The sequence below is a fragment of the Anas acuta genome, chromosome 22 (assembly GCF_963932015.1).
Source record: "Anas acuta chromosome 22, bAnaAcu1.1, whole genome shotgun sequence".
NCBI classification, from domain to species: Eukaryota; Metazoa; Chordata; class Aves; order Anseriformes; family Anatidae; genus Anas; species Anas acuta.
Window position 1 is genome coordinate 6,026,855 of NC_089000.1, and position 19,282 is coordinate 6,046,136.

Sequence of the window (19,282 nt, forward strand, 5' to 3'; positions counted from 1 at the left end):
TCTCCAGGATGACTCCTCTGCCTGCACAAGTTCAAGAGCAAGGCTGCAGAGCAGAGGTGGAGAGAAGCGCACCACCGTTGCTATTTCAATGTATTTGGAGGCTGACCTGAACACTCACAGCATAGGAGGAAGAGCTGAAATTCCTATCCTGAGCATAAGCTAACAGATTTGGAACTTTACAAGGTTCCAAAATGTGCCTCAAAGTCTCCTCCAGCTCTAGCAGAATCCAGAAGCAAACTGGATGGAAGCATTTCCTGCTCTGGCCAGCGTGCCAGGCTTGTGGCTCTACGGAGCCAAGACACAACATAAATAGTACCAAACTCAGCGGGTGTGCACTCACACTATACAAACACACACAAACTAAACAAAAGTTATTGCCAAAGAATCTTACGAGAAGCCAAGCAGGCCCGATTTAGCCTTTTAAACTTCATTTAAAGGTCTCAAGTGCAGTTGTTCTTAGCAATTTTCACATGACCACTACCATGAATGCACCTGGTTGAGCTTTTCCCAGCGTTTTAAATCTTTTTCTAATCCAAGCTCCACTATCTGTCAAGTACAAAAGCCTCCACCTCCTCCCATCCGAGCCAAGACAGCACAGCCCCCAAGCAGTGAATTATCCCAGCCAGATCTGCAGCCAACCACTCCAGGCCCCTCTACCCACCTGGAGACCACTGCCAGAGCAAAGGGCACACAGAGCACCTCTCTGCACATTAATGCCACTTAAGAGGTTTAAATGCTTAAAGAGTCAGGTTTTAAAGATAATGTGAAAGGAAGTCCAACAGAAACGCTGTGAGTGAAATAAAAAGGCAACGGAGCAGGCAGGGTAAGGAAAACCATGGAGGAGAGCTCCTCTTGTTTAAGGCAGCCAGACAGATAAGTCTTTTAACAAGATTTGTTTGGTCATGTGTTAGCAGTCTTAATAAACACAACAGGACCATTCTTCTGGAAGCTTTCAGTCTCATATTGCAAGATAAAAAGGCACTGTGTTCAGCAAATGCCAGATTAAAGGAACTACGTGCTGCAGTCACTGGAATGAGAGCTCCTTCCACGGACTCGTTCGGATTTTCTTCAAGGAAGAATTTTTCAAGCTCATACACTTCTTTTGGTGCACAGGACTAAATAAATAAGAATCAGCCCACAAAGACTCCCCCATACATTCATTAGGTTTGAAGGACTGCTTTAGGAAAAATCTTCAAGATCATTTGTGAAAAGGGAGCCTGCTGAGGCAGCACTGGGAACAGGAAATCTCAGCTGCAACAGCCCAACCAAGCACCCACAGCCGCCTGTACACAGCTCAAACTTCAAGATCCCACCTTTGATGATAAAGCTAATTAACTGCATGGGCTCGACCTCCCCGTGGAAGCACACAAGTTTAACCTTTAAGCTCCAGAAAAGGCCAAGCACATCTGTTATCTACTTTCTCCCGCATTCTTCCCCTATCTTCTACTTGCTGTTGAAAAGAGGAGTTGCAGACATCGAGGTGACAAAGTATTTTAAGAGTTCATTCCAGATACCCCTCAGAACAAGCATTCCCCCAGCCTCACCATCCTTTGTCAGCTCAAATTGGAGAGCCAGAGCCAGCAGCCCTGCGACACCGCACAGGTTGCGAACTCAAGTCAAATTAAAAAGAGGGCAGCTTAGGAAGGAGAGAAGGGAAAAAAAAAAAAGCTGCAGCAAGAGCTTTTTACCATTACACCCATGCAGTATTTCACGCTAGATCCAGTGGGAGGTTTTCCCAAAGATATCTGCCTTAAGTCTTGTAACGCTGAGTTTACCTACAGTATTTCCTGTCAGCTGCCACATCCCGAGCCCAAACGCAGACGGGATGCCAAAAAAATTGATTTTCAAGCAGTCCTTACTGCTGCTGCACTAGTTGTTGTGCTGGTGTAATACTGCTCTGTTAACCCTTTACTTTGGGGCTCAACATTTCTTCTGTTCCTGATAATTGCACCTGGAAAATTGAAACACGAAAGCTTGGCAGGGATGGAGTTGAGAAAAGGTTATTTCACTACAAATTCTTCTGGCATGTTGCACAGTGACTTTTTTTTTTTAGTCAGTAGTTTGAGAAAACAATCTGGAAGCAGTTTCAGAAGATGTTAAGGAAGACCCAGTTATTAAAGTAAACACAGCCATGTCACTTCGAGTCCTATTCTAACATCAAATCAAAAACGAATAATCCAAGCAACTCAGACAGCCCTGAACCAACAAAACTCTTGCTGGCTGATGTTACTGAACGTAAAACAATGTTCAAATAGCAACATCTGTCCGGCTACCCCAAGCAGCAACAGCACCTGCAGCAGACCTTCCTTCTGTAGGAGAATGTGTGAGGCAGAGCCAAACGAGAAATCTCCTCTTTGGTACAGCAAGGCAGGCTTCTTCAATGCCTCTGACAACCTACATATTATCAATTCCGTTTCTGTAATAATTACAGCGTGGCTACAGACCATACAGAGGAGTCAGACTGTGCCTATAGCCCACAGGGAACGTGTTTCTCCATCCCAGCACCTCAAGTGCAACACTCCAGGGGTACAACCTTAGCTCAAGCTGCTCTGTTTGGACACAGAAAAGCACAAAACACTGATAAACATAGCAATGGTCAGGTTTTTGGTGCCCCCACCACATACCTTGTGCTCCAAGGGCCCTGCCAACGCCGCTGCCTCACCAGCTTCACAGCAGGGTGGGTGATGATGCCTGCTCCCCAGTGCCCATGGGACCAGCCCGCACCCTCCTGCCTGGAAGCAAGTCTGCTCCGGGCCACTCAGGAGCTCTTCCGAGTCTTTCTCCAATGACTGATACGCCTTTTATCAGTTGTCTTTCCTATCTCCTTCACTGCGCTTGGAGTTTACAATACAAACACAGCTCTGGAACACTTTGGCCAGTAATGGTCATTACGAGTTACATATTTACAGTTCAGAGCTCTTGTAAGTGCATGCAATTAAAAGCGTGTTTGTTCACTTTGAACTGCTCGCCACTAATCATCCCCAAATGGCTGAGGAAGCCGGCGTGCAGAGCAACAAACAGGCACTGCCTTCAGCAGCAGCTCGCGGCTGAGCAGCAGTCGCCACTGGAGGAAGGGCAGAAACCCAACGTGCTCCTCACCGCAGGCAACGGCCTCATTTCCCCCCTCGCTATTTGCCAGACTTGACCTGCGAAAAGGAGAACAAAAGCTCTCTGAAGGCGTCTCTGAGCCATGTCTTCCATCAAATGTGCTCACAGCTTTGAGCTCAGAGGCTGTGCAGTGCCACGCTGCAGCTTCCCCCCCGAGGAAGAAGAAAGAGTGAAGGAGACTCTTCCCCAAAACAAAATTTCATGTGACTAGCAAGTTAGTTCTCTATTTAGCAACAGAAAGCGATAGTCTACATACCTTCAGACTCACACTTGCGGAGGAGGAACACGTTTCACTTCATTTCACTCAAGAACATTTCAGGTACCTTAAAACCCCCCTGCAGAAAATGACCAGCATCACCTGGCAACTGCGAGGCTTTTTAAAGGCTGGAGCAGTGAAGGTCTAAGAGAGGAACGGGAAATGTCACTGTGTGTGGTTCTGAACGGCTTGGGACAGGCAGCACAGTTAGTTACCTGCAAGAGGTCCTAAATTCAGGTAGTAAGAACATTTTTATGAGACAGCCAGCTTTGAACAGAGGTGGACTGAAGGACTGGGGGGAAATATAACAATACTTGGGGGGAAGTGTCTGCTCCTGCCTCCCCAGCTGCCATCCCATATTCACATCAGCCTGCTGAGAAAGGCCTTCTGAAAACATTGACAGTTTTACACATAGGCTTCCAGGAAAGTAATGCAATTCCAAATAATTACGGGGAGAAATGCAATTTCTTTAAGAGCAGCAACCTCAAATCGATAGCGTTAGAAAGTTTCTGTGCTCCCAATAACATCTCCCAGGCTCAGATAAATGAGCCCAACTTCCTACCCTCTCTTCTCTGTGGCTGTTCAGCTGCCTGCAGACCCTAAGCTATGAGGCTGCCACCAGTGCAGAGCTCAGCCCGTGATGCCAAAACCTCTGAAGCAAGCCCCCAACATCCTAGCCCTGGTCACCTCTCACCCACAGCAAGCAGCAGCAGAGCTGAGCGGATGGGTGAAACCCTGGGGTGCCAAAATTCAGGTCCCAACCCTCTGCATTGATCCATTCAACCAAGCCGTGATGCTCAGAGCTCCTCTGGTGGTTCAAAAAGGTGCTGGAATGGCTTCTAGAGGTGTAATACATGGCAACAAACAACGATCAACAGGCGGTAATACAAAACCATGTATTGCTTCCCTTCCTCCAAAGTCATTCAGGCTAATGTAAATGATTATTACAATATAGGGCTGAGTAATGCTAAGTAGCAGTCCCATAACGCCATTAAAAAAAAAGATAGGACTTCTTAAAGTGTTCCTATAATACAACGTGCTCCCTCACTTTAAAGGGCTGTTCAGGGGAGAAAAGGCCCAAGGGACCTGTAAAGAGCTGCTGCTGTAGCAAGAGCTATTATCCAGGGAACGTAGCGTCGTCTGGAGCCAAGAAAACATCTGCATTGTAAGGCTGCTTAACAATATTTAAAACAGAAAAGTTGAAAAGAATTTGCTGTGAAACAGAGGAAATTTGGGGTAACGCTCTGGTTTTATCAGCCACGGTTGCTCTCTTTGCCTTCCAGCAACCAAGCCAGAAGTGGGTTTGGGGGATAACTAGACAGCTAAATACAAGCAGGAGACAAAAACACAAGACCAGGGCAGCAAACCTGGACCAAAAGCAGCAGCAGCCACCTGCCACCACGTCACACTAGTCATGGGATCGAGCCATGCATCAACAAGTACATCACACCTCCTCTGAGAAATCATCGTGTACTGTAGGAAAATTCATTTGATGAGAGGTTTTGGAACCAGACAACAGATTTGCAGAAGCAGAAAGAAGGGCAGAACTTGAATGCCATTCATGTGGATTCCTTGTGAATCAACTCAGAACAAAGAAAAAGAGATCTCTGGTCTGTTTACTAAAAGAGAGAAAATACAAGCACTTACAAACTGTGAATTCAGAGCAGGGAAGCACCAAGAAAGAAATGAAAGCATACGGAGAAATTCCTGGCACACAACAGCAACGCTGAAGAACACTGCCATGAAGTGGAGTCACACCCCCATTTTACAATAGCTCTAATTTTAAAAGGAACACATCATCATCAGAGTTCCCAGTGCATCACACACCTCTGCCTTCCTGCGAAGTCATTTAAGAAAAATACGATGGCACGATACTGAAAACATTCACTGGGGTGTACTGATTTGAGTGAGCCCATAACAACAAAGGTAACTGCACGTAGATCTCTGCCTACCCATAACTGATCTAAATTTCCATCCTGGTTTTTATTTTGGTGCCTTCCTCCCTGACAATTTGGTAGGTACTCCTTCCAGCATTGCTTTCTCACCATACACCGCCCTGCCTCTTCTCCACTGGATCCTTTTCCCCTCTCCAAACCCCTGCCCTTCCCCAAGCCTTTCATCTTCTAAAAAGCCTCCAGAATATCTTCATTTAAACCACTCAAACTAAAACTAGAGCAGGTTATTTTTGGAAAAACCTTTCTCTGAGCGGCAATCAAAGGCAAAAATTGTGGTCCCGGGCCACATTAGCTGTTTGACTGCACTCCACACAAGCATTTAGCTGAATTACTCAAAATGGAAGGGTAACTGCAGGGTGGGCTGCTCCATCGAGCTGACTGACCAGACATTTCCACTGAAACGGGGCCGTAATTAAAGCAATTTCCATCTAAAGAGCAGCACCCTGAGAGCTGTGATGTCTACAGGACTAAATAAAGCCCCACCAAATTCCACAACACTGGAGTTGCAGGGAAATTCTGCTGTTTCCATCTCAAAACAAGGGGGAAAATTGTACAAAGTTATCACAAAGAGCAATAAAAATTAGCAGGCCACGTGTTTGGTTGCCCACCGTTTTAAAAGACTTACACAGGCATCTAGACAAGTGAGCTTTCTGTCAAGAGAACCCGTCTTTCATTTCAGACAGTCTCATTTTCTCTGAGCAGCAGCTTATTTTGCTTAATGACAGCGCAGACATCCGAATTTTCTTCCCGACAAAGCCTCTCCTCCCAGCACAGAAGCACTGTTGTAATCAGGAGATTAAGAGTGCTTATTCGTGTGTGAAACGCAGGCTTGATCTCTGCCTCGTATTAGAGGCTGCCTCCAGCAAACGGTCAGCATATTCCTCATAATTTCGTAATACTTAACAACTGTAATGTATTAAATTACATCTCACTTCCTTTAGTGCATTTACAGAATAGGGTAACAAACGCTTAGTACTGTAAGTAGTAAAACCTACCTAGAGGAAGCGTGCCCTTCGATCTCCACTCGTGGGCTCCACGAGCAGGTTCTGCTATGAGGCAGCAGCAACAGCAGCCCAAAAGCAAACAGCATGGTGAGCAAGAAGGAACAAGCTGTGAGACAGGTGGGCTGTTTGAATACAAGCTCACCTGCAGTAAGGCAGTGCAATGCTTTGTTACCTTTCTACATCCCATGCTAAAGATCTCAAACCACGTGTTAAAAGCTATTTACCAAGGGGGTCTGTGTCTCAGTGGTTGTATGGTAAAATTTTAAGCGATAAAGAAGCAAAGCTGTCCATGTTGGGGTCTGACTTCCAGCACAGCTGCGCCCCAAAACCTTGTAGATATCCCTAAAGACAGCCAGCTTGCCCCAGCCCTGGCAGATCTGCAGTGACCTTTGGTGCAGGCTATTCCCCTAAGACCCAGAAAACAAAGCATACACCCACCTCCTCCCCTCTATTTCATCTCTACCACTCAAAAACAAACCCTACACTGCCCTTGCATACAGGTGTATCACAGCCAATGTCAGTATCCCAAGTCCCTGACTTTTATCTCCTCGCCTCTTCAAATAGTAAGAGCTCGAATCACCCCTTAATATTAAGGCACGATTCCCTTGTTCCACATGTAATGTACAATTGTAACGATTTCATTTTAATCAAAGGGCCAGCTTCCTCCCACACCGCCATCAGCCAAGGCTGAACGTGTAGGATAGTAACGGCAGTGACCAGCTAATTAGGAAATAGTCCATCATGAGGTTTGTGTGGTTCCTGCTTGAGTAACAGCAAAGAAAATTAGAAGATGTAGGTTGTCTGAACAGGGGGCCATCAGGCAGAACAGATCAGCAAACAAAGACCATTGCTTGCAGTCATTTTGGGATGGCAAGTTCAAAAGGAGCAGCGCTTCTCCAGCACCAGCAGCTCCTGCTTCAACTGCCCTTGCACAGCTGGCAGCTCCAGCCACCAACATGCATGCACAAGGGAGGAGAATCCACTACAGACACCACAATTACCTGTTTTTGTATTCTTCAGTCAGACCACAGTCAGATTGTTTTTAGTTATATCCGTCAAATATCAAAAATTACCCGAACAGGATATTTGAAAGGTCAGCCAACTTCTGAACCTGCTTTTCCAAAGCGTTTCAAAGCCTTGAGATGAGTTCTCTGAATTCAGCATGCTCCAGAGACAGCAGCAGGCAGCAATACCTTACAGACCTATAACCTGCAGTAAATGAACTGATTATGACTCAATTATTGAAATTTTTAAAAACCTTTCGAATTCTCTGTTAGGTATTTTCTGCCCAGCAGCAACTTCATTGCCACAGAGCAGCATCCAATCTCATCTGCATTTAGTTTAACGAAGTGGCTGCCAAAACAGCCCCCGAGCTCGTTTCACCCCTAAAAACCACAGGAAGGGAACAGCAGCAGTCCTGCAGCCGCCGGCTCCTTCTTTCAGTATTTCTCATCAGCACCACTGCGGGTGATGCACTGGGTGAGTCAGTGAGAAGGCAGGTGTGCACAGGACCCCAAAATGCCCACGCTGGCTCTGCTGAGGTTGGGCAAGGCCGAGCCCGACGTGCAGGTGCAGCAGCAGCTACCACCTGCACCACCACGCGCTTCTCGGCACGTCCACGCGGGCAAACCCCGGCTGCTTTTAGACCACGTTCAACAGCTCAGAGAGCTCCAACCCAGCGCTGCTCCTGCCGGTTTCGCAGTGCACATCACTACCAGGTTTCTATTTACTCAACAGCATCCGACACGACTTCTCACCCTGCAAGCTCGCAGGTGGTTTTTCCCTCAAGCCTTACTCACATTTCTGGAAGTCAGAGAGCGAGCTTGTCTGTTTTTTTCCCCTCCTCCTTTCAAACCTCCTCCTTTAAGTGTAAAAAATTCCCTTTCTCCATAACCACGTTACTGCTCCTGGGCAATCAGATTTCTCCTCAGGTCCGAAGCACCACACGTTCAGTGCTGTGCATTATGGTTCAAATTATCAGCAGCCACCCCTTGCTGCACGAAGGATTGCATCAGCAGCCTGCTGGCCACCGCTAATAAATCCACTTGGAAAGCAGTTCATAACTGGCTGCATCTTTCATGAGAAAAGGATGAAAATATTAAGAAACACTCCGAGTGATTAGTCTGCTTCTAATCTAAAACAAGAAGTGTTTTAAGGCTGCGTGAAATAACTTCTGACTTTGGTCATGCTTTAGACATTAATTTCTACTTCCAGTACTCTCAGTGCAGACTCTTAACTATTGTATGACTGAAGTGACGGCATCTAATGTAACAGGATGAGGCAATATAGTTGGATTAATGTATTTAGGTCTGATCTTGTAAGCTGCTGAGCACAGTGATTTGCAAAATTAGACCATAAACCATTAAGTGTAGAATAACTGAAGCAAACCCTTATTAAGCCACACAAGAACGTGTTGCCCTCGTTCACATTACCCCCACATCTCGTCATTTGCCACCACCAGCAGCCGGGAGATGGCAGATCACACCCTCCCTAAATCTGGAGGTGCTCATCCTTCATGTACTGAACAACAGTGTCACGAAAATAAGAGTCCAGAAACACTGAAAGAGAAGAATGAGGATGTGAAAATTTAAAAACTCTGTAATTATATGCTAACACCCCATGACATGCAAATTAAGAGCACACAAGCCATGCATCATACTGAGAAGACTTGCAAAATGGAGGTTGGCTTTTTCCCCTCCACATGAAGAGGTATGAAATTCCCAACTCTTATTTTCAGTGTGAGGTTTTAAGGTTAGACACCATCAAGAGATCCAAAACAACATCAGGTCACAAACTGTCCATCTGCAGCCTGTGCCGGACGGGACACTAGGCTGAGCAGAGCTCCCTAAGCTGCTCACGGTGGTGTTTAATCCATCTGTGACCAGGGCACGCTTTTCATACCTCCTTTACTCCACAATAACAAACTAAGAGCATCATATTCTCACTGTTCTTCCCAATAAAACCTTGGTGATCCTTTCTCATACCGTCCTTGGTTCCCAAATCACAGTATTTAGTACAGATGTTACAAAACCAAGTTTTATTTGCGCCAGCCTACCTTGGAGGACTTGCACCTCTGAAGCTTCCATCACTCAGTGCAGCCGAGCAGGAGCAGCCTGATGAGCAAGAGCTCAGAAACCATCCTCCACGTCCCAAAGTGCTCTCCTGCAACACCGCCCCAGCCAGGAGCTGGCTTCAGAGCCACATTTACAGAACACTGAAGAAGCAATCGCACCAAGCACCAGCAATTGGGACCCAATTAAATCCATCCAGCACCTCGGGGATCAGCCTGTTTTCTCCAGCAGTCCTGCAGCCTCTCCCCAGGGATAACATATACAGCTTAGGGGAGATTTATTACCTGCCAACGAGCTCCCTGCACGCACTGAATTATCGTCTGGCCTGTGAGTCAGAATGAGTCCCGGTACTAGCAGGCATGTCAAGAACTCTTCTGCACCTATTCTGAATAAAGAATCTGAAACAAGTTTTTGTGGATAGCACTTTAGTATCACATGCACTGATAGGCCAAGAAAGAGCAAGAGAAACTCCTACAGAAGGACGTTCATCAAGCCCTCAGCTCAAGGGGGAAGTGAAAACCTTTTCAGGATTTTACAGTGGCGCCACACATATTTCACTTTCCTCTTTACTTCCTAGATGGGCATAACTTAATCCATGCTGTTCAGAGTTTTAAAAGCTCCAGAAAGTACTGGCCTCTTGGGGAAAACAAAAACCATGTACTCTCTCCCAGAACAAAACAAAAAAACAAAGCAAGAGCTCAGAGAGGAAGAAACACTATAAACTCCAGACAAAACAACCATTTTCTGTGCATATTGAGACCTATGTTTCGATATAAAAATCAACTGAAGAAATCACATGCATGATTTAGGCTGTAAGAGACAGGAAAAGGTTTTAAACAAGATAACCATGGGAAAAGTTTCTCTTATTCATCAGCTATCCACACAGGACTCGATCACTTGTTTATCTACTTAAGAAAAGCAGATACACTGCAGAACTTGCACGGAAAATACTCAAGCCAAGCTGGAGCTGCTGGCACATTTCAAACACACAGATTGCATTAAAAATCCAGTTTTGAAGCAAATGACACCAGCGGTTATGAAGCGTGCCTGGCCTGGCTGGAGGCCCCTCAAACTCAGATATCCGTGAGAGCACTGCACAAACCACATCGCAGAACCTCACGTTTAATATTTGAGGGGTATTTCAGCTGCATCAGCAGTCTCCAGGAACCTTCATAAAGATGTAAGAGCACAGAAGAAGGGAGCCTCGTGTCCAGCGTGCTCTTCAGCTGGCAGCTGAATAACTGAAGTGTTCTGAGGCAGCCCAGCAAGGACTTCATTTTTCAACTTCAATAGAAGCGTGCGACAGAAGCCTAAGATATCAATTTAGCTTAGAGTCACGGCGCTGTGCTATCAGAGAGCCCTGGTGCAGCATTTTGGACACACTGCGGTACCTGCACGATGCTGAGATCCAGCGGGACGCTCCTGTGACCGCTGCAGTGCCCGGGAAACTGAGGTCAGCACCAGATCGCCCCGTGGCACCGCGCAGGTTGCACGGAGAGGAAAACGGCCTCAGGATTTCATTAACCTGACAGACAGCGTTTGCAAGTTGTCCCCAACAACTCCCTCTATTGAAATGAGCAGAGAGATAAGTACCGAGCAAAGGTTCTGCTGTCAGGAGTGTTGTAGTGCTCTTGAAATTCTAATCCGCTGCTGAATTCCCACATGAGCATAAATATAACTATCTTGTTCCTTCACCTCTGGCACCTCACATACCACAGCTTGTCTTCAGAAGGAAACCACTCAGCCCTAAGCATGGATTCCATAAAACATTATGACAAAATACAACTTTATACAGCAGCATTTGGAAAAAAAAGTCAAACTCGGTAAGTTAAACATACATCCCTACGCTGTTCCAATTTATATTGCTGTCTCCATGTTTTAAAACCCAGCAGGACTGCTTTTAGCAACTCCATAAAGGTCACACATCCTTCTAGGGGAAACTGCACATCTTCCTGGCCCCCAGATAAAGGCTCTAAACCAGCAAAGAGGGGGACACAGCGCAGGTGGTTACTGCTGGCACCTGCCCACCCTCGGGGAAGAGGACCCCAAACGGTGCCAGTGCTCAGGGCGTGCTGTTAGATGCCAGGAAATCAGCAGCAGCCCCACGAGGAGCTGAACCAGCACTCTGGCAAGGAGGGGACTGGTAAAAGGTACACAAGCAACACACACAATCCCAAGGTAAGCTGCTCCTAGCTGTGCTTTAGAGAGTGCAGCTCTGCCTATTTTCAACATAAACCATCTTTTGGTCACAAATTCTATCGCTCGGAGCTGCCAGTTTTGTTTGTGCACAAGCCAAATTAGGCTACGTTTAAAAAAAACGTTAAGAATTCAGATTGATATTGAAGCATTTGATCATGGGCTGCCTAAATTAAAAGCAGAGCATCACAAAGGCTTCCTTCCAAACCCCACCTCTCCCGAGGTCGGGGCTGCAGGGCAGTGCCCTGCCACCAGCTGCCGGAGCTCTGCTCGGGCGCACCCACCAGCTCCACGCATGAAAGGCCTCTTTCAATTCCGACCAGGACGCACTTCGCATTCCCCTAGCAACAGTGGCACGTCCTACTGTAAAGAGAACAGACCCAAGGTGAAATATTATCAAGAACTGAGAAACCTCACAGAAACCTACACAAACAGATGGCATAATTTGTTTTTTTAAATGCTATTTAGCATTTACAGCTGGAAGTGACAAATATCTAACGTGCTTTGAATATGTAAATTATAAGAACAACACAAAAGAGGACAATGCAATTCCTTTTAAAGACAGGCAGTCATAATGTTGAAACAGACTGCAACCAATTTTCATACACTATTCATAATTACTTTATTACACTGTGAAAGGGTAATCAGTTTCCAAATGATCTAATAACCTTGGGCTGCTCTTAACTCTTTTATATCAGTCTTAACTACAAACAGGCTGGGTCTGCAGCTTGAAGTCAGTTACAATACTCGAATATTAAGCACGAGGGTTCGACGTGTTCCTCCTCACACCCGCTCCGCCAAGCCAGCATACGAGATTACCTGGGAGCATTCAGCTAATCAGCAGCAACTGCTACAGCAAAAAAATCCATTCCCGGCTCTGATCTCGAAGGAATAGCTTTATTATCAGGAAAGGGAAATCTGATTTTTGGCTCCTTTGTTAGATTTCAATAGGAAACGGAGCAAATACACTGTGTTTTGAGTGCCTGCAAGAAGTCAATTCTACGGGGGGCTGTTAGCACATCCCGTAAGGATGGGGGCTTTTTCTCTTCCCCCAGTGCTCGAGCTGAACCGAGTCGTGCTCTGGCTCAGTCATTTCCATATCATCTTGCAATTTAACCACCTGCTGAGGCCGCTTTTAGTCACCAGCCACTGACTAAACCCCAGAAACTGCCCGACATGGAAAGATGCAGTGAGCTGGGTCCAAGCTGTGCTCGGTTTAAATGCCTCCTCCCCACTGGGTGCCTTCCCAAGCCACGCACCCCAGGGAGGGAAGCTGGCAGGAGCAAAAGGCTGTGAACTTCCCAAGGTCAGCGGAAGTAACAATCAGCTCTGCCCGAGGTAAATATATTAATTTTGCAGACGATAAGATTAGGAGGCTGAAACCCCCACAGTCAGGAACGAGAGAACCTAGAGCTACACCACCAGGATTACATTTCTGAACTTTCTGCTGCTTTTTACTACCTAGATGGATGAGGAATGACAGAACTATGGATTAAAACATCCAGTGCAATGGCTACACTCGGCACTTCTGCCAGTTCCCAACAACTATCAAAACACAGAGGCCCTGACCTCCTGAAACAAGATTAGCACACGCACACAAAACCTGACATTCACACCATGAAAAGCTTGAAATTTTAACCATATACACAGAAATGTAAGTTTGTCAGATCCCAGAGGCTGCAGAAACAGTGACTGCCTATTACCCGAATCTCAGCTTTATCTCCAAAGCAAGTCATTTTGATCTCTCTAAATAAGCAAGTTCACAAAGAAAGCATTGCCAAAACCAAAGCGTCGCCGGTTTTGAATGTTTTGAGAAAATTCAAATCAGCACCTAAGAAAAAAACGTGTTACGTGCATAGAAATGGTGCTACAGCTGCAACAGTGCAGCTACACCAGGTTTGGTTGGGTTTCATGCAAGATTTACCTAGCAGACAGCTTTTCAGTGAAGTTATTTTAAAATGAGACCAACTAGAAAACCTGCATATATTTAACTAGGAACAAATATTTCTGCATTCCAGGATTGCTATTCCACACTTGCTATTGCCCAATCAAGCCAAGTCTCTTTCAAAATGTGCTGTTACTTCCCCAAGAGCAAGCGTGCAGCTCCGCTGTCAGCACTGCCTTTACAGCCACCATTAATTTCATGCTTTTGCTAACATCAGGGAAAGCCAGAACTGCAAACCCACCACACAAAGACCACGTGGTTATAAGAAAACTTACACATCGCAATCAAATATTATTTATTCCAGTAGCTGAGTGTTTATCCAATCACTACGGCCTCTTCTTGGCAAAACTTGACCAAAACAGTTTCCTAAGGAAGGCCAGCTTGTTTTAATCATTTACATTTTTCACCGCTATTTGTTCTCACTTTGCATCCAAAGGTCACAACTCAAACCAACTCCCCAGGCAAGCTTTGGAGTAAATATTATTTTTGTCCTTTCTTCTGGAAAGAATTTCACCTTTGTTAGGAAAGTTGAAGTATAAAAAACACATTTCCCTTTGATCCTTTTCAAGATGTTTCACGACACTTTTCATAAACAGAGCTAACTAGATTATAGGAAGTTTCTCATGGGTCCTATTCCTCTGTTGCCTAATTCAGTGTGTTACAGCGATGTGGGCTGTTGCTTTCTTTAGCAGGGGCTGATAAAATACTCTGAGAGGAGGCCCAGAGAGACGTGGGATCAGGGACCTACACAACCTTTGTCTCATGCACCAGAACCACTCTCGCTGCCCCTTGGAGCAGACACTTGCAGAGCCACACGCCGTGCTCTGCAGGCAAAGACAAACAACTTGAAACAGATCCACGCAACTGAACATTAGACATTCACATCAGATTATCAGGAAGCCTTCTAATTTGGGAACAGTGATTACGATAGCATCTCTTATTTACACTTTAAATGGAAAAAAAAAAAAAAAAAAGCAATTCAGTGTTCCTACAGTCATTTACTGATCTGAGCCTTACCCCACTGGCTGTACGCAGTTTCTGCTCCCTAACACCGAGGAAGCGGTGCCAGTTCTACCTGCTCCTCTGGAGCTCTTCGCTAGGAGCCAAGGAAGCCAAGTCCCTGCAACCCTCACACACCTGAAGAAGAGTTGTCCAACACACTTGTACCTGAGCTCCTGAGCTGTTTCTGCTTTCTGCAGAGGGTATTCAACCCAACGAGAACTATTACTGAACCAAACCATGGTGGTTCAAAGCCACATCCCACTTACAATCTAGGTATCCTGCTGTGGGGCCGAGCGTAACGATGACCACCAGAGACATAAGGCCAACAGCTGGGACTGCAACAACTGCAGCCGCCGTGTTTTAATCCACTCGTCTGTCAGAGGCTGGGCTCATGCTGCAAAGGAATATCCTTAATTTGAAAGCCCCTGGGGGGAAAACAGCACTGCATGCATGATGATTGTCTCAACACGATATCTATTTCTGCACCCTCTGTCTCCATAATTGTTTTGGTGTTTTGAAACCAGCGAGTGGATGTCAGGTGTACACCGGCAGTGTGTACAAACAAATGTCAGAACTACTGGTTTTCAGTGTTTTACAGGCTGATTTTACTCCTCATTCAGCATATGGAGTATTCTCACAACTTCTCTGTACCTGCTGGAAGTCCCAAAACCGGGACTGCTGAACTTATGCACGCTGACCTGACATCCAGGGGCAAACCCATGAAGCTCCACGCTCTTTAAAGACCAGAACATCAGCCAAGTCTCTAAAAGAGACCTCTCAGAAAAGCTACAGCACCCTGTAACCAAGATGAAACAAAGTTACTGAAAGGGGGCTTTCTGTGCCCATAAACCTCAACCACATCTAACCTAAGCAGCTCATCTTGGCCATCAAAACCGGCTGTCTGGACTACACGCTGCCTGTCAGACTGGATTTGCAGTCGGTGCCAGTTTGCTGAGGTCTAAATTGCAGCAGTAGGAGACTAATCTTAGGTGCCAAAGGGGACTGGCTTTGTTTCTGTAGGTTTTTTTTTTTTCCAGATGGAGAGCACAGCAACCCTTGAAGTGCTTCACCTCCACGGAGGTCACTCCCCGTGGCAGCAACTTGCAGCACAAACCCCACAAAACCCACGCTGGCCCTGTGAGACCATGGTCAGCACTGCCCCCGGCCACATCATGGGCTGAGGAAGGTCACGCTGCCTGACCACAAGGAGGCTTAGCATTAGTTTAATAATAAATGGCTTGTTTTCCTTTCCCCACATGCAAAATCAAAACAAAAGCCCTCTCACAGATGAGCTATTACCCACTCCCATCGGGAAACAAAAGCCCCATCTCGTCACAGCTACATAAATAAAAGAAAGCCAAAGAGGGGCCGGGAGACACACCAAGAGACTCTGCAACCTGTAGTAAAACTGCCGACAGGCACCGCTTTCTGACAGAACAGCTGTGTACAGCATTATGGTAATTAAAATTAAAGGCTCATCCACTTAACACACAGGCAATTCCCTGAACCTCACTGACAAAGCGAAGGAACCATTTCCTTGGGAGGCACAATCACACACAACTTGAACAAGTTGCCTGCTTCTAGCAAAGGCCGCAGCACAAAGGAGATAGAAAGCACTTGAGAAACAGCCGGGGCTATTTTAAGTAAAACAAAGCACTATCAACTATAAAACACACAAAGGAAGCGGTAGGATAGATTACGTCAGCCCTCGCCTCAATTCATAAATCCTGACCGCAAAACAAGACAAAATCTCAACTGCCTTTCTCTGGAAACCTGCTCAGGGAGAATACACACGGTTTAAGTCCTAAAATACGCTATTGACCACCGCTCGCTGATGCATCACTTTCAAACAGCCACAGGGGGGGAAAAATGGTGTAATCCTAGTCCATTCTATCCTGCAGCCAGATCAAATAGCACTTGGAGAAGTGCCTGCCAAGCACCAGCCTGCCAGAGCACAACAAGCGCTCAAGTGCTCCGCACTCAAAACCACCTTTCACTGCTCCCAGAGATCTTTATAAAAATAGTTTAAACACTACTAAATTACCGGGTTGGAAAAACAAATAAAAGCGTTTAAACGCTGCTCCCACACAATTCTCAACTCGCTGTTAAGCATCTAAAATGTCTGTCTTGTGATATTTACTAGGCACTATAAGTACTCAAAAATGCAATCGCCTGTAAGAACAAAAACTGACAAAAATGCAGAGTTGGTTGCGCGTCTGGAACTAATTGCCTGCAGATTAATGGCTTTACATTGGAATAGTGTTCCTCTGTCTGTAGGGCTTTAAATCCTGTTTACTTTCAACTTGGAGTTCCCAGAAGAACCATACTGGTGGAGCATGAATGTTTCAGGCTGCACCACGCCGCCTTTCTCAACTTTCCTCTTTTTCATACCGATTTTGAGCTTCTCCTCGCCCAGCGGCGCTTCCAGACACGGAAAGGAGGCTCGGAGGAGGCCGATGGGTCTCCAGAGGAGCCCAAACCCACCGTGGCCTCGCAGCACCTCGAAGAGCCAGTGGAGAAGTCACAGCCTGTGCCTGAGCCCTCGGTGATGGGCAGGCACTCCGTGGGGTGAGCTTCCCATCCGGATGAGCCAAATGTGATCCTTTATCTTCTTACCGCGCCTGCTCAAAGTTAAAATTAAGTGCAGGACGCGTGTTTAGCCCAGCTGCTTGTATTTAGGGCACAGAAGCCCAGCGTTTGGCACGGAGAGCTGCCCCGTGTCCCAACGCATCCCCACCTCCTCCGGCCAGCCTCACCTACCCACTTGGCGCAACTTTTTCTGGAGCGGGCCAGAAAGACAAGACAACACCCCCAAACCCCAAACCAGCAACAACAAAAGCACCAAGCCCCACATGAGAACTGCCAACAGGGACAGGAGACAGGAGCTGGCAGCAGGGACACGAGGTGGGAGCACCCCCTACCCCAAACAGCACCCGGGGCACGGCCGCCCCCAGCCCCTCACTCACCTCAGCGGCGGGGTCGAGCCGAAGAAGAAGAAGAGGAGGAAGAAGAGGAAGAGGAGGAGGAGGCAGCGAGGAGCAGCCGCAGCTGGCGAACAAAAGGAGGCCCCCTCCCTCCTCGCCGCCCAGCTGCGGGGCCGGGGCGAGGAGCGGCGCCCCCCCCCGGGCTCCCCCCGCTGGGTTCCCCCCTTTCCTTCCCTCAGCCGCCCCCTCACGGCGCTGCCGCCGCCGCCACAGCCACCGGGCCCGGCCCCCGCTCGGCGGCGGCAGGAGGCGGGCACGGCCCCGGCGAGGCGGAGCGGGGGAAAACCCGGCGCGGAGCCCGGCCCCAAACCACCCATGGTGGGGGGGGGAAGGAGGAAGGAGGGAGCCGGGGGGAGCGAGGGGATGGGGGTAGAGGGGGCTGAGGGGGGAGATGAGGCGGTGAAGGGGGGTCTAGAGGGGAGTTGAGGGGGGGTTACGGGAGGTGTAAGGGGGTCTAGGGAGTGTAAGGGGGGGGTAGGAGGGGTCTCAGAAGGTGTAGGGGGGGCTAGGAGGTGTAAGGGTGGTTTTGAAGGGGTCTGAGGAGGTGTAGGGGGGTTAAGGGGAGCTTAAAGGGGGGCTGGGGGAACCTAAGGGGATAGTTTAAGGGGAATTAGGGGCTACTAGAGGTTGTAGTGGGGGTGTAGAGGGGGCTAGCGGGGCCTAGGGGGTTGTAGTGGGGGTCTGGGGGGGATCTAGGGGGTCTAAGGGGTACAGTGGGGGTCTGGGGGGTGTAGTGGAGGTCTTGGAGGAGGTGAAATGGGGATCTGAGGGGTCCAGAGGGGTCCCCCAAGAAGCGGAGGTGCCTCGCCCAGGCCCCCCTCACACAGGTTTGCAGGAGCCGTGTTCCTGAGGAGCCTGCCTCCCTCCAGCCCTCCCCGCTCCCCAGCAGCAAGAGGAATTCGTCTGCTCAGCAAAACCTCTTCCTTTTAATTGTACTTAATCGGCCATATTTTATTTTATTTTTTTTTTTAAATAACGGGTGTTTACCTCTAGCCACATGTCTGCCCGTGGTTGTGGAGGCTGCCGGAACGACACCGAGGAGCCTTTGGGCTGGTAGCACCAGCTCTGGTTTATGGCAGAGCTTCGCTATTGCCATCGCAGAGTAAAATGCAAAACAAGCCAGCAATGTGATTTATTACCTGAGGGTAATGAATGAACCAGGGCACGCTGCTGCCCTGCCGAGCGCATCCGCTCCCCAGTCCCGCAGTAGTATTTTAACTTACAGAAAGGGAGAAAGCAAGGTTCACAGAACCACTTAATTTGAGCAACACCCTCAAGTGCTGTCTGCTAAGTGATTTTTTTTTCCTGATGCTGTTTGTTATTTGTAGCTGTGTTTCCCCTCCCTTTATCCATAGGCATGCCTCGTGTTTTGTACAAGGAGTCCTTCAGGAGACAAAGGTCCAGCTTCAAAATTATGCTGTACTTTCTGGAAATTGCTACCTAAAACCACTAACACAGCTGAAGCACGAGTAGCTGATTAATTCTAATGCCCTTGCCACCTTGCAAGACTGCTATGATCGATACAAATTGAAAATGGTGTGCAGCACGAGCTTCACTCCCGCAATATCCATTGTACAACAGCTTCTCAGCTGGAGCCTGGGCTGGAAAGGCAAGCGGCTTCAAAATAAGCCTCATAACCAAGTAGCTGTGTGATAGCTCCAAACCTGCCAGAGCTGAAATTCAATCCTCAAGTCAGCACAAAGCAACCACTGCATTTATCCTCACTTCAATTTTCTAATCAAATATGGCCTGACATCTGGC

At 47.4% G+C, this 19,282-nt stretch overlaps 1 protein-coding gene across 7 annotated transcripts in view; it reads right to left on the reverse strand.

Moving 5' to 3' along the window:
• Positions 1 to 19,282, reverse strand: part of RERE (arginine-glutamic acid dipeptide repeats) — a 222,667-nt gene that overhangs the window by 156,508 nt on the left and 46,877 nt on the right. The window contains exon 1 of one of the 7 annotated variants that reach the window (XM_068658410.1): positions 17,504 to 17,705. The exons of 5 other annotated variants lie outside the window; for them this stretch is intronic. The gene's annotated coding sequence lies outside the window, so the exon portion shown is untranslated. Of the gene's footprint in view, positions 1 to 2,624; positions 2,746 to 17,503; positions 17,706 to 19,282 lie in introns of those variants that run through there. One more of the 7 variants, XM_068658412.1, reaches the window with a different exon arrangement.